The 19,962-nt window shown below is 40.2% G+C and overlaps 1 protein-coding gene across 3 annotated transcripts in view; it reads left to right on the forward strand.

Annotated features, from left to right (window-relative positions):
* Positions 1-19,962, forward strand: part of COL8A1 (collagen type VIII alpha 1 chain) — a 93,708-nt gene that overhangs the window by 57,615 nt on the left and 16,131 nt on the right. For 2 of the 3 annotated variants that reach the window (XM_075436200.1, XM_075436209.1), the window contains one exon: positions 1,159-1,237. The exons of the other annotated variant lie outside the window; for it this stretch is intronic. The gene's annotated coding sequence lies outside the window, so the exon portion shown is untranslated. The remainder of the gene's footprint in view (positions 1-1,158; positions 1,238-19,962) is intronic. 3 annotated transcript variants of the gene reach the window in all.

The raw sequence follows: 19,962 nt of genomic DNA on the forward strand, positions 1-19,962 counted from the left end.
GTTTAGCTCTCTGGAGTTACTCTGCTGGGAAAACAGTGGCTCTGGAGAGTAAAAACACAGGCAAGGAAGATCTTAGGCCAAATATCTCAATTTTCAACCACAAAGCCAATCAGCACGTGGAGAGCATCACCCTGCGTATCAAAGACCTGTTCTTCTAGTAGCCCATGGTTCATGCAGGATAGACACTGAGCAGCAAAAGGAGCATGTGGTCAGCAGCTGAGGGCAAGGGCTATGCAGAGAAGTGCTGGTCCCTCCCTAGGTCTGACCCAGCAAAGCACTCAACTATGTGCTCACACTCCAGCTGGAGCACAGGTCTCCAGAATTCACCATCCAGGACTTTACCACACTGAACCCTAAATGCGATGGCAACCCTAAAAACGATGGCAGCTGAGCCCACCAAGTCACAGAGACTCTTCCTAGTCATGTCAGTGGGATTTGGATCAGGTGAAGCACGTATGACTTGGTAGCAGCTGCATGAGAGTGATTAGCCTATAAAATAGATAAGCATATTTTATATTTATATAGGATATTAGCATTGCCGTGGCTCCCCTTGTTAGCATTCTCACATTAGGAGTGCAGTCATGCTTGGGACTTTGTATGGCGGTTCCAAGCACATCATATCAATCCAAGCTTCTTGGAAACTAACGACTTTATGTTGCGCATTACATGAAATGTATGTACATTTTAATGAGGGCAACAGACATGGAGAAAGATGAGATTAAGTAAAATTTTTTCAGCTGTCCTTCAAAGTGATAATTTTATACCTAGTAATCTGAAAAAGCTATGCAATGTCTCTGCAGAAGGGTGGCAACAAGGCTCAGTTTTCTTGAAATCCAAACGCATATTTTGATTTACAGCGTAATTATTACAGGATTGCCAATAAAAATACAAAAAATTATTCTTTTTAGTCTATATTCAAACTGCTACATCAGTTTTCACAAGCATTGAGTAACTAAAAAGGCTACTCACTTGAAGTGAATGAGTTGCCAGGTTTTCATACTTCTGAACAGTAGGCTTTGAATAAGAAGCCTGAATATGAAGTTAAAATATGAAGTGTTAAGCCACTATGTTTGAAAAGCTTGGCCAATATTCCTTAATATTTTTGAAAAAAAGTACAGTGTGCTCATATATTTCTTATAAGCTCTATTTTTCCCCTAGGGACCGACTTATAATCAACAAAGTAACAACGGGCCTAACACAAACAACCTGTCCTTCTGCCCTTTCCTGAAATCTAAATGTAAGTATATCCAGCTTTGAAATCCTAAATGAGTTACACATAATGCCAAAAACAAAGCGCAAAGGCTTAAAACTGAAGTTGTCTTAAAGCTGTCACCCACACAGGATTTGATAAGTTATTCAAGTGTTTGCTATACAGCAAAGCTTTTGAATTTTGAGTAGAAAAATATATGGTACATAAATTTTGGTGATCATCCTCAGCAGCTTTTTTTTTTCCTAGATAATTAAAGAAATGTACCCGTTCAGTCATTCTCTGTTGTTTAACAGGAGAGAACATGTAATTTTGACATTTCATGTTTGTTTAAAGAATCTTGCTTTAAATCTATTTTTTATGATCAGCAAAGAGAAAGGACAGGTTTAATTAAAAAAGAAGTGTCAAAAACCATTATATCCTGGGAACAGAGTGAACCATGCTACTGATGTGCTTTTGATATCCAGAATGCGTATGTACATGTGTCTGCTTCCGTATGTATGCACATGTAAAAATAAACAGCAGTAACAGTCATTGAGAAATCCGTGTTTAATACAGTGTTTAGTTTAGCTCAATAATGGGAAGAATATGCTAAACATCATTCTGAGCCTTAATGGAAAAGTTTCTGACAACTAGACATTAGCTCATAGTATCCACAGTCATCTTATGCCTATGACTATTGTTTGTTATCATGTGTGACTTTTGGAAGAAAAAATGCATTATTGCTTAACAAGCTGCATTGCAGTAGTATCCTGCACTCTGGTTTGGTTTCTAGATAGCTAATTAAAAGAATCCACATGTTAAGAACGAATTGTGTACATTCCTCAGACGTTCTGAACATCTTTTAAGGAGGATGAGCACTACATTCTATCACGTTTCTCTCTTGCGGAGAAATCGTACACAATTTGTCTGCAATTAAACCAGCAGAGCCACATAAACATGACTCTCCAAAGAGGTGGCTCTAGAGCATCAGCCCTGGCAGAGACCCGCTCTGTGAACCCACTGAACTTCTCCCAGCACCGGGCTGGGCTGGCACAGTGCCGGGGGATTCGGACCTCTGGCAGGGGCCGCTGCCGGAGCTGTCCCTGGTAACCATTTCACCCGGCAGAGCCTGCTGCGACCCGCCCTGTGTCAGGGGCTAGAGAAGTCTAATAAGAAAGAAAAGAAAAAACAAACAAACAAAAAAAACCCAGAAATTCTATAGTCCAAGGCTCCAGCCCACAAAATATTAGTAGAGAATAAAACGCTTTCCAGCTAGTATTAACATTCTCCCAGAGCGTCCATAAGAAAGTTTTAGAGCCCAGTCCACCTAGCAATAAAACATCCATCCAAGAATGGCAATGGACTTTGATAACTCGGCTGCAAAGTTTCTATAGCAGCCGATGGAAAGACTGTATAAGAATATTGCTTTTTTTATTAATAATTTCATCAAACCTTTTGATAAAGATCTTCTGGTGTTATATAATAATATAGATCACTTTAAAAAGAGTATCACATGTTCAATATTTTAGAGTCCTTTACCTACAGCAAGTGAAATAGTCATATAAGCTATTAAATATACTTACTAGACAGAAAAAAGCAACAGTTAAGATAAGCATTATAAATTCGCACCTGCTACTTTTTATGTGTGTCAGAATTGCTTTGAGAAAAATGCACACTGTCCTCAACAATTCACAGATACAGTGGAACAGAGAATTAAGGGGAAAAAAAGCCTTAAAAAAGGGCTGGAAGTTCTGGAAAACATTATTATTTCCTCTTCTCACAGTGAATAGGGAAGAATTTCAGCAAAACATTCAGATCAGCACAGAAATATCCCTCAAATTAAAAGGCAACAAAGCCCTTTATCTGTAGCAAGAATACAGAAAAATTTCAGACTCGAGCATCAACTGGCAGATAGACTTGAAAGGCTTTTGGGTCCAATAGGAGTACTGAGCTGCTACCAAAATCAACAGTCTAATTGTCTCAGTTGAAACTGGGGCTTAGCTTTTGGGTTTCCTGTAACTAAATCTCGCCACAAACAGCTCTGCTAAGTTTTTCCTCTAATAAAATAAAACACAGCAAAATTAAGATAAATACAAGAGACAATGAAGATGAGTATATAGTTCCCAACATACGGCAGGGAGCAGATGTTAGAGAAAACTTGTGAAGATATCAAAGTAGTACTTGTCAGTTTTAAATTGTTGATATGACAGTTCTTTAAAAATAAACAATCAAACATCTGAAAGTAATTGCTAGACTAAGGGATTTAAGTTTATTTTATTTAAGCAATAAGGTATTTAAAAAATGTCCTCAGAATGTCTGACTTGCTTCAGATTGCTTTGGTTTTCTACCCACCCAAATGTGGTATTTTAATATTTTTAAATTGAAAAATGACAACTGAAATGAAGAAAGCGAAACTACTCAGAACGGTTACCAGAATGCACAGTTTAACTTCAGACACCTTCTAATCTGATCAGCAAGCAGAATGAAAAAAATGTATTGTGCTGAATTCAGACGCACTGGGTCAGGTGATAAGGTTATACAATTTCATGTGGGTTTACTGAGGTCATAGCTCAAAATCAAAAGAAAACCTAAGTGACTGAAAGTAATGTTTTGGTTTATGTAGTCCGATATTCTTTCTGTCTATCATTTTTCCTGTTGAACTGCCTTTTATGCCTCTCAGTGTATAAACTTCTTGAACATAGTTGTCTTCTCTGTCCTCAGTTTCTCATGCTTTATGTTCTTCCATTCAATCCCTGCTTATCTGATAATAAGAATTAGTCTACCAGTCTGCCTTTTCCCTCCCTGTCTGACTTTGGGAGCTGGAAGCACTGGATGACTTTTAGTGCAACCTAAACCTCAAATTACTCATGTGTTTATGGAAATGTTACCTTACATTTCCAGGACCACTGATTTTAAACAGGAGTCAGTTGCTGGACTCCTTTAGTCACTCATGAAAACCAAGCTTCAGATTCCTCTCAGCAGCTCTGGATGGGAGGAAATTAAAGGGGAATTACAAAAGAAAAATCCTTTCCAAACATAGCAGAGTTACTCAATAGCTTAGAAATTTACTTCTCTTTTCCTGTTGGTCAATGTGGTTTCTTTAACTAATCCAAGCATTATTGTGAATAAACCCAATGGTTGCTTTTGTCTGTGTTTTGAAGAAGAAGGGCTTGTTTAGAGCTTTAGTAGAGATAATTGACACATAAAGCTCTGTGCAGAAGAACACAGAAAAAGAACAAGATGAACTTGCCTCCACAAATCATTAGAATTGGGGATATTCCACGGATACCGCCTGCTTGCTGTTAGTAACCATGACAACAGGCTTGCGATCCCAGGCTGTGCACAGCAGAGACCTGAAGGACCTGCTGCTCATTAAATTCTCTCTTTCTCTAGTCCCCTGCTCCCCAGACAACCTCACATGTGTACAGATGTACACATTTAGTTCTGGACTTTGGCAGCAAGTTCACTGGTAGTACTTTGATTGGTGACTGCCCCTTTGCAAAGTGAGGAGAAGCAGCTAACTCAAGGTTGCTCAGACTGAAAAAAGACTTCAAGCCAGCAGGCAGCAGATTTTTATACGGGTAGCAGGAAATTCATGGAAGAATAAAGCAGTGTGCCTGTCTGATTGGGGAAACAGTTGTACAAAACAGTAAGGCTTTTTATGGGTTTTGCATTAAGCATAAATCCTCCTGTTTATGTGATGAAGCATATGGTTTGTTAACAGATAGCTCATTAACAGCAACATATAGAGCATATAGCTGCAGTCATCACTTTGCAAATGTTTTCCACACATTTTCCATAGCTTCCACATTCAATGAAAAGTAGCACTAAGTGAACAGTCTTCTTTCAAAAGCCTCATTGACAGAACTTATCAATGTAGTGATTCCTTGTGAACTCACTGAGTTTCTTATGGAAACACCAGTGTATTTTCTGTGTCTCTCTGGAAATGTCACCTTTTAAGACACAGAACTCTATTAATACCTTTGTTTTGTAAAGCTAAGGGAATGCTACCACAGAATGAAATGAAATTTGAAATACAGTCAGAAGAATTGCCCAGCTAATAATGATAGTTCAGCTAAAATATTTGTTATATAATTCAACTTTCTATTTAGTGTCAGATGAGTTCAATATAGTTGTTTGGTTTATTTAAATAACAGGTTAAGGATATCCTTTTTCAACTGCAAAAGTTATGCAAATACTGTCAAATATTACAGTTCATAGTAGTCTTGCACAGGAACAATTTCACAGAATCATAGAACGGTTGAGGTTGGAAAGCACCTCTGGAGTTTATCTTGTCCAAGCAGGGGCACCTAGACCAGTTGCCCAGGACCATGTCCAAATGGCTTTTGAATTATCTCGAAGCATGGAGACTCCACAACCTCCCTGGACAACCTGTGCCAGTGCTCAGTCACCCTCACTTTTCTACTCACTCTACTCGCCCTCACATTTTCTACTTTATACATCTGAAATTTACGCTATACTTGTTCACTGCAACAGTCTAGCTCATGATTTGCAAGGGGTGGATGAATGTTGGAGCACAATGCTGAAATCAGGGATATTTTAGTTGAGAAGCTGACGCAGTAGTTTACTGAATGCATTTTTGGACCATTTACTCTGTAGTTGCCTGTGTATTCCTGGTGTAAATAGGAGATGGTGTAAATGGGGTCAGCTATGCAGCAGCATGGCGTCGGCGCACAACGTGGGAATGTGAGCCATGCCAGCTGATGGCAAAGCTAGAGCTTTCTGTAGAATACTTGCTTTGTGTGCAAACAGCATTATTTCATGCTACTTTGCTTGCATTACAGCTGTTTTTAAGCAATCCACAACACGGAGACTTAGTATTTTGAACCTGCAAAAGGTCTGGAATGTGCTGAGGTGCCCCCTCCTGTGCAGTGTTTGTGAAGCTGTTCCTTGATACATGACGAACTGGAAAGACAAAGAAAAGGCAACAGCAGGAGCCTGTGCTGACAGTGTAAATAGAAATTTGAGTTTAGCAGACAGAGTTCACAGTTTGCAGTGAAAGGTCATAAGGATTTCAGGCATTTTTGGTATTTTGTCTCTGCTGTCTGCACAGTATCAAGCAAATAAAAAAACCCTGATAGACAGCTTCCAATTCTGTATACTTGGCATCCCTGTTCAGCCTGAAGTAACACGGGAAGCTCTGTGTTTGGCATTCTACAACTATTTGAGGACACACTATCCTAGCAAAGCTTTAACACTTACTCAGCCCCAACTTGCCTGGTATTTTTTCATGTGACATTTGATAAGCTAAAAGGCTTACCCAGCTTCAGTTAAGCCCAGTGGCCTGCAATTTTCTTGCTGAAAATGCAGTATCGGATTTAGCATGATGAGGAAGAATCCTAAAATGTTAACTCTTAACAGGTTATGTTCCTCTTCTCCCAATCAATGTACAGTCACATTAAAATATTAAATGAGAAATCTCCTACAGTCTGTAGTTGAACCAAAGGTGACTTGGAGGAGTCTGAGTTTTTATTATTATTTTTATTATAATTTTTGCCTGCAGTGAGTTCATTCCCTCCTCTGGTATTATTATAACATCTCCTTTGGGAAAGGTCTAGCTCTGGCCTGTGAAACACTGACAATGTCATTTTTGTTTCCTGGACTCAACTAAATTTAAACCAAGTGGAGACTGTTTTCGTGGAGGTACGTAACCTCAGAAATCCAAAGAAGAGTTTTATTGCCTATGTACCTAAGAAGTGAGTGCAACCACTGATTTTTGTGAAATCACTGCTTCCAATACTCAGGCCTGTACTGCTGAAGCAATAAACGAGAAAAAAACCTTCCATCTTAATCTTGTCTTTGGGTGTGTCTCTCCTGGCCTTGGAATATTCAGAGATATTTTAGGTGTGTGAATGGGATTAAATAGTAGAAATAGGACAGTAGGTGAGCCAGGCATTGGCAATTTTTTTTGCAAAGGGTATTCTTTTAATCTTCCAAATGAGCTTTTCCTTTGTATTCCTAGCTTTGCAACCCCTGGTGTATCTCAGCATGATCATACATTAGGAGTTTGTTGTGCATGCTGTGAGTGCCAAACACTCAAGCCCATGCTGTGCCCATAAGTGCTGAGAGGTGCCTGATGGGGCTTTCCCTGTAACTCCCACTGGCATACCTGACAATGTCATGAGGGATCTATTTCCAATCTTAGATGCTTGGATACTTTGCACTCCTTGTCCTTCAAGCTCAGGCAGAACACCTGTTCCAGCTGCTGTGTAACATAGTCCTCCATACCCTTCTGGAGACAGATATTTTTGTGCCTTGAAATATAAAACATATTTTGTTGTTGGGTCCTTTCATTAAATTTTCTTTACTGTACCTGAAACCTGATGTCCATTCTACCTGGCTTAAAAGTATAGTAGTTACCTGCAAAGGTATTCAGTGGTTGTGAAGAGCTGAAGATAGAAGGTCTTGCCAGACAATCCTCCTTTGACTTCCTTCTCCTTTTAATCTCCTCTCCCCCCTCACTTTTTACCTAGCTGTGGATGATCTTGTTCTGTGGTTTAGTAGTGCTGAATGGAGCAGAATAGACACCTGAATGTACATGCCTCCTCCTCTTGTTATGATCAGGTGTGGAATACAAACACCATTTCACGTGCAATTAAACCTAGCCAGGAATGAATATGATCCTTAAATGTGAGGTATAACTGCATAGGAATTGCAGACACACTCAAAATTCATTCCCTTTCTTCCCTAAATATAGAAAGATTAAGATCGAAGGGCTGGTGCTCACCAGAAAAATCTGCAGGTTTTGATGACCTCAGAGCAAAGCACATTCCAACATGATGCACTTCTAGAATAGCTAGAAAACAAAGTCCCTTGCCTTTTGACAAACAAGAAATAGTGTTTGAAAAACTAAACACAGACTGACAGACAGGAAGCCAGAAAGGACTAAAAGGAAAGGTATTTGTTAATGCTCAGTTTATACCATATTTTACCTTGACCAGAAAGAAGTATCTTTATAGTTTATCACGACATGACAGTTGTGACTCGAAGGCGTTGCAACACAGCAGTGCCCCAGCCACCACGGGCAGTAGCACCTATATAAAGGACAGTTATGTGAATGTGGCTTTGTTTCTTTGCTTTTTCTTAAAAAATGCAAACAGGGTGTTAGGGCTGTGCCTGTGCTTGAGCGGACGGCTCACGCCACCTACGGGGCAGCTCCAGCAGCCAGACGTGTCCGTGCCCAGGGCCTTCCCGTCCGTACCCAGTAGTTTCTGTACAGATCAGAAATCACTCCAAAAGAGATTTGAATTGGCTGTAGTACCTGTCAGTATTTAAATACATATACATCGATAAGAAACATCTGATCTTCAGATGCACTGCTACAACATTTGACATTCAGTGTGATTGATTTTATAAATATATCTGCTAACAATCCATTTTTTTTATCCTGGTTACAAATAAGGATACATAAACATCTAATTATCTTTTGATTATTACCAAAAATTAGTTACGGTCACTGTATCTGGAATTGGAAAAATTATACAAGATAGGTTTTAGATTATTTTAAATTATTTAAATTATACAAGATAGGTTTTAAATATCAAGCCCATTTTGTAGGGGTTCCCTACTGCAGTAGGGAATCTAATAAAACTCCAAACAAAGCTTACAAGGCTAACATTGCTCATAAGAGCTGACTACCACTGAACTGCCCAACGCAGTGTTTGCATTAAGCTTAGATGAATACCAGTGTGTGGCTTTGGTGCTAAAGAGAAAAATATCTTAGATTATAGCTGTAGAAGTAGTACCTTTTCCTTAGGAATAACAGTATTTCCTTTATATAACTGTGGAATTGCCAGCCTTTCCACTGCTTTCAGAGCCTCATTTCTATCACCCGTTTCAGCTGTTCTTTCACTCATTAGCACTACCTAGTCTCTAAGTCATAACAAGTGAGCTCCAAAAGCAGGGCACAGCCTGAGCAGCTGAGCCTGAAGGGGGAGGTCACTGATGGCGGTAGGAGTCCTTTCGCCAGCCTCCCCCCCAGCAGCAAAGGGCTAATCCACAGGGACCAGAGCAGCACCGGGACAGCAGACCCCAGGCTGGCTTGCTCTGCCACCCTAGGAGAGGGTGGAGGTGGAGGAACCAGCAACAGAATGGATGAAGACACAAGGACTGCAGCATCCCTTCCCCAGACAGCTGGAGCACTGGAAACAGCCTGTGGCAGGAGGCCAGCACATGCAAAAGACATGGCCTCCCCCTACATTTTACCCAAATCATGTCCCGTTTTGTTTTTTCTTCCTTCAGCAAACTGGGCTGCTTACTGCATGACAAGGATTTTTGTGATTAAAACTGAAGACAAACAATTACTCCAGACCTTATTATGCTCTTTTCTATTTTTAATGGACTAATCTGCATCAGGCTAGTGTGATTTTTGGTCAGTGATTCTTTACTCTCTTCACCTCCTTCTCCCCAGGAGTTTCATAGTCTCACTGAATGCCGCATTGAAAAGTTGGCAGCAAGGAAGGCTACTCCGCTATTTCTCAGGAGATGGACTAGCTAAAACAAGAAGCAGTTGTTGTTTCTGCTTAGCCATGTTATCCCAATTTTACACAGGGACAATGCCATCGACACAAAGGAAGATTCTTCTAAATTACACTACTCGGAGATGAGTATCGGGGCCCAAAACTTTATTCCTCTCTCACGATGTGTAGGGTTGTTGTAAAGTTTCCTTCCTGTAAGACCCATTTCTTCTTATGGTTTTTAGGTTGGTTTTGTTTTGCACACATTTTTCTAGGGCTGAAGCATTTCTGGAAAAGACTCTGAAACAGGTTGCTCTGGCAGTTTTAAAACTGGAGTGAACAGATACCTTACAGAAGCAAGCTGATTTCAAGCAACTCCAAAACACACAAAATAGTGATCTAATCCAGGATAAACAATAATGTCAAGACAAAGAAATGTCTCTTTAATTGTAAAGTACTATTCCATCTCTTAACAGCATCACAAACTGCAAAGGAAAATGTTCTTGAAAGCTATTGTAATTAAAGGCATAGGGAGGATGCTTGTGTGGGGGTTAAAATAGAGTTAATGAATTCTATTTACTTAGACCAAGCAATGAATTCAGAAGAAGCAATAGCATGTAGAATTTAAGTAATACAGTGAGCATTTAAGAAAAACTGGGGATAGCACCTGTGGTTTCATGGTAACTGCAACTACAGTTCTAATTTACATGGATGAAGTAGAATAACTGATGTGAATAATTGCTTTAGACACCATGATATATACAAAAGCAAGGCCATAAAAAAAGAGCAGGCAAAATATGGCCCCTACCATGGAAAAAAAGCAGCTCCAGTCCTAGGGTCCCCAGAGACAAATCCGTTTTTGCTTAAGCAAACAATGTGCAGGGGATGTCCTGTTTTAATTTCTTTTTTGGCCTCCACTATATTGTTTATCTTGAGTGCTCATCTTCTTGACAAACGTATTTTCAGGAAACTATTCCTCTGGATCTCATAGCCCTGAAAAGAACCTGACTAAACGTGTCTGCTCATCAAGACTGACTTGCGGTCTCTGTGTGGCTTTATTTAAAGTTAGAGGTTCACAGAGTCCTGTAAAGAGTCAACTGCAGGCACTGGAAACTGTGAGAAACAACGTAGTACATGAAAGAGCTTACTGCCATCAAAAGCTGCTTCTCTCTGTAAATTAGTGTTACACATTCATGAGCACAAGCAGGATAAGAGAAGACTGATGACTTAGTATAGCCCTCATGAAAATGCTCAATGTACTACTTACAGCATCACTCCGAGCTAAGTAAGGAGTTTCAGACCCATTTCGCAAATAAGGAACTGAAGGAGATTGGCAAAGCACGGCAATACCTATACAGCAGTCCCAGAAGCATCTGTGGTGTTTTGCAGAGGTATTGAAGATTTAACTAAACCAGGTAGTTTAATGAGATGTGAGAGACCTTAAGACACTACAAGAAGCTCCACTGCCTGTTGGTTTGCTTCTCTTCATTGCTCCTTTCCTGCTCCAGTACAAACTGTAATGCTCAAGCTGGAAGAAACTTGTGAGCAGGTGTTAGAACATGCCAAAAAGTAGGAGCTGGGGAGTGACAGCAAGCAATATATACACGTACAGAGAGGGAGTAGGGGCTGATAGATCAGACCTGCATTTAGAACAGGAATGAAAATAAATGTTGCTCTAAGTAACTTGCCCAAGGTCACAGAGGTATTTTTGAACAGCCTTACACACATGCTTAAAAACCTCGAGTTCCTTTAAAACTTGAGCCTGCTGCTTGAGTGACGGTGCCCAGACGTGCCAGATCAGGACTGGCAACCAGAATTCTGACACTCACTACTGTGCTCCTGTGATGTGAGGAAGCAGGTAGGATTCAAGTCCAACACAGGAGTTTTTCTCAGAGCCAGGGGCCAATCCATTATTTAACTCAGCAATACCAGAAAGTTTATAATCTGCCTTCAGTCTTTTTCAGAGATACTAGTATGTCTAAGTCCATCCTTATGAATTCATTGGGAAAAACCATAAGACAGATATTTCCTTAGTTCTCTAGGGGCAGTGTTTCCTCATAAGAGGCAGGAAAAGTATTTCACAGTTACCATTTTCTAACCCCCCTCCTCTCCAGCACTGTAAGAAAGAAAGAATATCTTATGAGAACAGTAAACATCCAGCATGTGCCTATTTCACCATTCTGATTCAGAGAGTCAGCCCCACATTCAGAGATAGCCACTGTAGGAGTCTGTGTTATATCTGCAGCAAAAAATGTTGTCTTTTCTGGATCTGGACACTGCCACCTCAGCTCATTTCTAATGTGCGTGCTTTGGCAGCACACAGCTGAACAAGGCCATAGATGTGCATTTTAAAATGTGGTAACCTTCATACTGTGTTTTTCTTGAGAATCATCTGTATTATAATTACACGGAAAAAAGATGGCACCACTGCATTTCTTTACAAAACAATTCAGTTTAGGATTATTGCCTTTAGTCAGTGAGGCATCATCACCAAGAGTGAACAAGACTGAACAATGAGTAAGTTTGAAGTGTCTTTGTAATGAGTTTAACACATTTGAAATCCCTGGGTCCTCCCATGCGCTTTTTTGCACCAATTTTCTGTGATTAGATGAAGATCAAACATAATAGTGTGTGTAGCCAGCACACAATATATGTGATCACTTTGGTTAAATTATAAAAAAGTCTAACATCTAACTTGTCCATGTCATCTTATTTGGCGAAACTAATGATGTAATTAAATGAGTTCAAATATCAAAAACATATGTATCTGCTTACATTTATACTTTTTTTTTCCATTTACAAAATAATGCTTTTGTTAGAGAATAAAATTCAATGAGCTTCATATGTACTGGTGGAGTTCTGCAGCTCAATTATTTCTTCGTCACAATGGCAAGAGAAACTCCAGCACACAAATAATCTAGAAGATTTATAGACCTGATTGCAGTACTGACACTTGGCCTACAGAGCTCCCTAGCAGGCTAGAGAGAAGCCGTCTTATCCGCAGGTATGAAGAGGGTTGGCTGATAGCATCAGCTAAGCCATGGTGAAGGATAAAAGCAGAACATTTACAGCCCTACTTCTAGCTAAACTAAGACATTTTTGAAGCACGATATGTCAATTTCATGAGGGTTTAAAGCAAACTTCTGCAGGAAATGGGATCCACATGCATGTTTTCTTGGGAGCTCCTTGTAAAACAATAGTCAAGTCTGAACACAAGTATGTATTTTTAATTTAATAGATAGGTTTACTTTACAGGTTCTTCCCTCATTCTGTTACTGCCTGTAGGACTGTACATCAACAGAGACATCCAAAGTCTGCTTTCATTTAATTAAATGGGTTCTTTGTCACCAGTTTAAAAAAAAAAAGTATATCTGATATATAAAATAATGTCTGTTCTCATGACATCTCCAGCCCAATTTCCACGAAGAATTTGGGATAGTTTTAAATAGATTGAAAGAATGATAAGAAAAACACTTCCTTCAAAAAAATTAAAGGAAAGCAACACTCCCACTTATCTTCCAACTCTACCATGTTTGGAAATTTTCCTTTTAGCTCAGAGGGGCTACGCAAGTAAAGCTGTTCATCTGCAACATCCCATTAAATGTCATCGTTAGCAAGATAAGATGCAGTAAAATGGACTCAATAACAATCACTGCTGTTCACTTCAAACCAGATACATTTAATCACTGTGATCATTTCTACAGCAGAATAATACTGATAGCAGTAAACAGAGCACATGGAAAAGTTAGGACTCAGTGACATTGTTTACTCTGTTTATAAACAGGAATTACCTGCACTGCAGTCGAAACACTACTGTAGCTGAGGACAGAATCTGGGCCAGTAGTGGATACCTGTTTACTTAGCTACACAATAGTAGGCCAGAGTTTGCGTATTTTTAAGCTAATACAAACCAGAGTGACTCTTATTTTACTCCCTGGAAATGGGAATTTCATAGATCTAAATTGACATTTGGTCCTTGCCAAAATATTTTGCATTGGCATTTACTGTTGGAAAGACCAGTTTTTCCTACTGCCAAGAACTGAGTAAAACTCAGCCAAATTCTTCAATCCTTAATTGAACAAAATTCTCATTGTAGTTTTGCTTGATTAAGAAGAACAAGACACATAGTCTACTGCATGGATAACTGGGTGTATGTAGGTTGAGATCCATCTGAAAATATTTAACAACTATCAAACTTTATACAGGTTATAGTTTGTATTAAAAATTAATGGGGTTATCTATATATGTCAAATTGCTTGTCTGCACAAGTGACTAGTTCCCAGACTGTTGAATTTCACAAGCTTCTAATGTTGCTAATTGTCACAAGGAAGTAATTAATTGAGTCACTTGAGAAAAATCTGTTCCAGATCATGTAGGTTTTTTCTTTACAATTGTGGAGGCCTCAATTACCAAACTCTAGGAAATAACCATTTTTTTTTACTTTAAGAAATAGATATGTACCAGTGTGATTGATGCACAGAACTGATGGGGCACGTTTCTCAATTACAGTCACTACTACTTATAGTTTTCAGTCATGTCTGTGCAGATTTCTCCATTTTATCTCTGTTACAGATCCTCCCAAGGAGAATTAGTAGACCATCATCAGGAGGATTCATAACATATTAAAGCTCAGCAGTCATTTTTAGCCTAAGGCAGCCAAGGGAAAACTAGCCAGGAAAATTCTTCAATAATATTGTGTTAGTAATTTTGCATTTCCAAATGAATGTAGGTTTGTCTTCTCTTCCATAACAGTTATCACTACTTTACAAACGCCACACCAGTGTTGTATGGTCGCAATATACAGATGACTGCAAGTGGAGGGAAATACGAATCTCTCCCCTTCCTCTGGGTGATTTGTCATGACTTAGTCCTTTGAAGACAAGTTCATTTTAGATGTCACATTTAATCAAGATGAGGACTTCATTCCAAACCTAAGACGTAATGGCACGTAATCATTATTACAATATCAAAAAAGTAAGTAATTTTCAACTGACCACAGTTAAGAGACTCTGCATCATTTGAAGAACAAATATAAGTACAAGAAAGGATAAAACAAGATATAGCTATTAATCGTAAAAAGCAGACAGATAAAATAAGGAAGTCAGGAAGAGGAGAGGCAGAATTTAACAGCAGTTCTAAAAGGTGATTTATGAGATTTGTACGCACATTAGAAGATAATCCTGTCTAGAGCCTAAAGAGGCAAAAGAAAAAATACTGCCAAAAAATGAAAGATACTGAGTTGGGTTTTTTTTTTCATTTCTTAAGTGATTTTGATTAACAGTGCTGCCTTTTAGATTGAAAAGAAGAAAAAGAAGAGGGTGACAACTTTTTTTCTATAGATACTATTTGAAACTAATCCATCCATTTAAAAGCAATGGCATTGTCATGTAGCAGTAGTTTGTACATTTTGCCCACTATATCTTAAAAGAAGAGATGAAAGCTCTCCATAAGTTTGCCTTACTTCCCCTCTCTGAAACGTTACTGTAATGAAAATAGTATCTAACAAAAGAGCGAACATGGATGCCACACAATCCCACAGATTATAAAAACTCTTAGATTTTTGTCCAGTACAGTCACTGCTGATTTATTATTTAAGCTTAAATCAGTGCAGATGGAAGAAATTGGATTGCCCCTCAATTCCTAGCAGACAGCTGCTAAATCTCTGGTATCTCAGTTAATTCCTTCACAGTTCCCCTCCACTCATAACCCAGCTTTCCTCCGAGTGCTTCTTCCTTCGCCTGCCATGAAGCTGCTGTTATCTGGGGTCCCGTCAGCCAGCAGCGTGGAACAGTTATGCCATCACAAGCTACTCATACAGATGCACTAATACCAGCAAAACTGACTTGGGAGGTTTTGATTTATTTATTTGAATTCTTACTGATTGTAAATACTCCTTCAGCAGTAAAGTGCTCCTGCTCTAGACACAGCCTAAATTGCACCCTGCATCCAGTGCTGGCACTTGTCAAAGCTGCAAACACATCTTTTGGAAACATTAGTCCCTGGATGACTTTACTAGCTCAGCTTACAAGCACAGTCCTTAAGGAGCTCGTTCCTGCAGGATCTAATGAGCATTCTTATTTAATTTATTGAAAACTTTGTAACAATTTTCACGAAATACAGCTCAGACCTAAAAAAACCCCTCTCAAACTCTGAGCCTGTGGGCTATAATTATGTACCCAGATTATCTCTTTCCTTAGTGTGGTTAAAGAAGCCTTCCACAAAGCACATTACAAGTATTTCTATTAAGAATACATTCTTTCTGCTAACATCTGAAAATCTGAGCAGGTTGCTTGATCTAACACAAATTAGCTTAGAATTAATGTAGGTGTCCCATCTCACAGTCAAACAAAACAAACAAACAAACAAAAGAAAATCACTGTAAGTGTTGCTGATAGCCATTCTGCTGTTTGGAGAAATAAGACTCCTTTTTCCTTGCTAGAGAAGTATCTGCCTAGTGGATTTGTTTTTGATTTGGTGAAGTCATGGCCTATAGGTAGCCATGAACTTTGGGTTCCGATGTTCAGCAGTAAGAATCTGGTGGACAAAGTTTGTGGGGAAGAATATGATCTCATTTAAGTGCATTGATTTTTCTAACGCCAGATTTTGTGAAGTTAGTCATTGTTGCCTTAACTGCGTCACCCTGGGAAAAGCTAGCACATGCTTTAACTACTCCTTTGCACAGATACAAGAAAAGTTTTTAAAAACACCTATCTACTTTGAAAACCTCCAGATTTTGAAACAAAAAAAAGAGGACTGGGCAGGGAAAATGGAGGCCTTAGCTGATTGACAATGCAGGATATAGAACCTTTTAGATCCTAATCCATGACGGGATGTTTGCATCTGGCCCCATAATGGAGTCCACATGCCTGAATTAGATGCCTGGACTCTATGCATGTGCATAAAGGGAGTTAAGTGCCTCGGAGGGGGATTCACAAAAGCCACTGTTTGGGGAGCTGCCTAAGCCAGCTAAATAGGAAAAGCTGAAGATTGCAGTTCATCCTAAATCCTAGCTCTCTCCTGGGTTTAAGTGCCTTCTGGCAAATGAAGTATACAGGCACGAGTCCCTCCACTTTCAGCTTATAGTCCACAATCCTCTTTTGAAGGCAGGTGCCAAATTTTTCTTCCAAACCCTGAGCAGCCATCAGCAACTCAAGCACAGGCTTACTCAGGCTGTAGAAGAGGGGTCTAACTCCTTCCTTTAGCAAAGGGCATTGAAGTGCGCATTTCCTACCTCCTAGGCAGGCCCCAGCCAGCAGGCTACAGGCATCATCTCCCAGGAGGTCGGTGGGAGCTGGCACAGGTCACAGCAGACCCAGGGAAGCCTGTGGAGGAGGAAAGCCACAAGAGATTTTGTCTGAAAGCTTGGGAGGCGTCAAAAGGCAAAGGGAGCCTCAGGTCCACGCCCTGCACCAAGGAAGGTTTGTGCACTGGGGCCAAGCAGTCCTCGAGAACTCGACCTCAGCGGCCTGCCAGCACAGGCAACAGCTAATCAGTCCCTGATCAGGGACTTGGATTTCGATTATGGACCGAAGTGCTTTAATTTCCCCCTCCAATCCTATTTGCTCGTGTGGTTCCAGCCCCACCTCTGCCTCGCAGTGCTGCAGGCAGCTGAGAGGAGGCTGGTGTCCCCCTTCGATCCGGCTTAGCCGCTGGGTACCAACAGGTCTGTCAGCCTGTCACCACTGGCACAGCCCTTCATCCTGGCTGCAGTACTGATGGAGTGCCAGCTCCTGCTGCAGACAGTTTATGACAGTTACACAGAGGAGCTGAGCACTGACCAGCTTTACAGCCTGTATATTTGCTAGTCTCACAGTTACCAGTGATCATGGGCCCAAGAGGCTGCACTGAACATTTCATATTGTTTCTCTTGGAGTAGAATTGAGCGACTTAAGTGAGTGAGCGACAGGATTTGCTCTTCAGTACTTGGCTTTGCTTTCCTTTGCCCTTGGTTGGGTTATTCCAAGGTGACAGATACAGTAATTTCAAGTCCTTTAAACCACAGTGCATTGGATTGCACATCGGAAATTAATTCTGCCTCATGGCATCTTTGGACTTGAAATGACTATTCATTTTCATGGATCCAGGATAAGTGCGTGTGTGCATGGCAGTAAGGTCTTCTGTGTGTGCACCTGTTTCAGTAATACTCTTTACTGTGCTTTTGAGAGACATGGTCGACATTTACTGTAAGTATTCACTGAATCAAACCTACGCGGAGTATTTCACAACTCAGGTTGAAAGTTTTTTTGGTGGTGTCATGCTGCTCTTATTTCTGCCCTTGTAGAGTGAGAAGATGGTGGCATCTGCGTAGGCCTGTACATGTTACACGTGTTAACAAGTAACAATGATTTCAATCTTTGTCTCTCTGCCCACTGACTAGTCAAGTGGTTATGAGTTGAAGTATACTTGAGTAAGAAGCATTTCTTACGTGCCGCACAACAGGAAAAGGCAGAAGGTCTTTATGGGCAGATCTGTCTGGCATGACCCAGGGATGTATGCGTGCAGTTCAGCCATGGTGGCAGACTACAAGAGTACACTAGAGCTTTTTCTGGTGATTGTACCCAAGTTCCAGAATTTGAAGAGATGTACATTAGTAGATCCACTGTCAACCATCTAGCAACTTCCAACTTCATGTCTGCCCGCAGATATGACCCAGAGAACAAAGGGTCTTTTATAAAAATTAAAAGCCCAGTTTTGAAACCATTTTAACCGAATGAGTGCTTAGTTGTGGTTATTGTCATCTTAGTCTTTACCAAGAAAAGTAGCATAAAATGTAAAATTTACCCATTTAGGAAATTTAATCATGAGATAACATCTGCTTGATTTTTGTGAATGGAACAGTGTCAGGTTGTGACTGAGATCAGCACATCCTAACAAATACGACAATATCTGCAAGATTTTATAATAAAATAGGACAGTAACTGTTGCTAAATAATTTTAAAACATTCTCCTGATTTCTGTCTAGGTGGAATAGTCTAGTATGTTTAACCTTCTAAGGCAGGATCACTTCTTTCCCTGTTTGAGCACAGGTAGGAAAAGTATGCAAAGGGAAGGAATCTTTTTAACAGCAAATAAACTTCCAGTAAAAATTGTCCAAGAGACAGGAGATTTTTTCAAGAAAAATATTTTACAGACATTTGTTATTGTTTTCATATCTCCATTGGACTGGGACCTCAGGGTTCCGAGGAGCTGCAAAGTTAGAACACAGCAAAGAAAAATAAGGGAGAGAGAAGCTGCTCTTTCTCTCGACAGGCTTATCAAAGCACAGTGAACGGAAATATTGTAAGTGGTAACAATTCATCTCCAAAATAGAGCCTCCAGAGCCGTTTGCTTTTATCAAAAAAAAAAAAAAATCATGAAACAGCGTGAGGGCAAGAGGTAAGAAAAGACATTTTGTATGCCATCAAAGTGAGAAAAGGAACAGAAATGCTATACTGTGCCAGTTTCAGAGAGAGGCAATCAAGCAAATTTTATGGCAAGAAGGCAACGTGTAAGGCAACAGGACTGCAAAAGGAGTCACAGAGAACAATAAACTGTTTCAAATTAAGATCAGGCCAAGTACTTCAGATTCATGCACAGATTTCTTGCTTTATAGTTCAAGAACTCCCAGAACTAAAAGTTTTAAAGTAAACACTGTCTGGGTTGCAAAGGCTAGGGTATGATCACTACAAAGGGGCACACGAAATGAAGTTTCTCTATAACCAAAAGACTTCAATCAAAGAACCAGTGCACCCAGAATTAGACTCTCTTTCTTAATGAGATCTCACAATCTTGATACCTTGTTAGGGTTAATGGCTTCCATCTAGATCACTGTAAATTACTTAATCAGTACGCGTGCAGTGCTAAAAAGAGGAGGGAAGAGGAGGGGAAATACAGTTCTAAACTTCAGAGAAATCCCTGCTTCATCCCTGATAATAAAGAGGCTAAAACTTACCCCTTTCCAAAGAGCCAGCCCTCCTGCTTGCCTCAGGCACCCGAGAGGTGCCAGGAGCCCTCGCCTCCCCAAATGCCCTACTGCAGAGCACCAGCCGGAGCTCGGTGGTAACGGAGACAGACACCTGCCTTTCCCAAAGCGGCACCTGGGCTCTATCCACCCAGGACACAGCGCAGCCTTTTGACCCCCAAAATGAAGATATGGTGGCCGTGGAGTGGCAGGACGTCACACACCACAGCAGGGTGCCTGCGGATGGCCCATAGGCCATGCAAGATAAGTCAGACCTCAAGCGGCACCAGCGACTGAAACGGCACTTGGTACAGCTTCAGGATCAAGAGAAGGACAAGAGCAGTGTCTGGCCACTT

Source organism: Opisthocomus hoazin, chromosome 1 (assembly GCF_030867145.1).
Source record: "Opisthocomus hoazin isolate bOpiHoa1 chromosome 1, bOpiHoa1.hap1, whole genome shotgun sequence".
NCBI lineage: Eukaryota > Metazoa > Chordata > Aves > Opisthocomiformes > Opisthocomidae > Opisthocomus > Opisthocomus hoazin.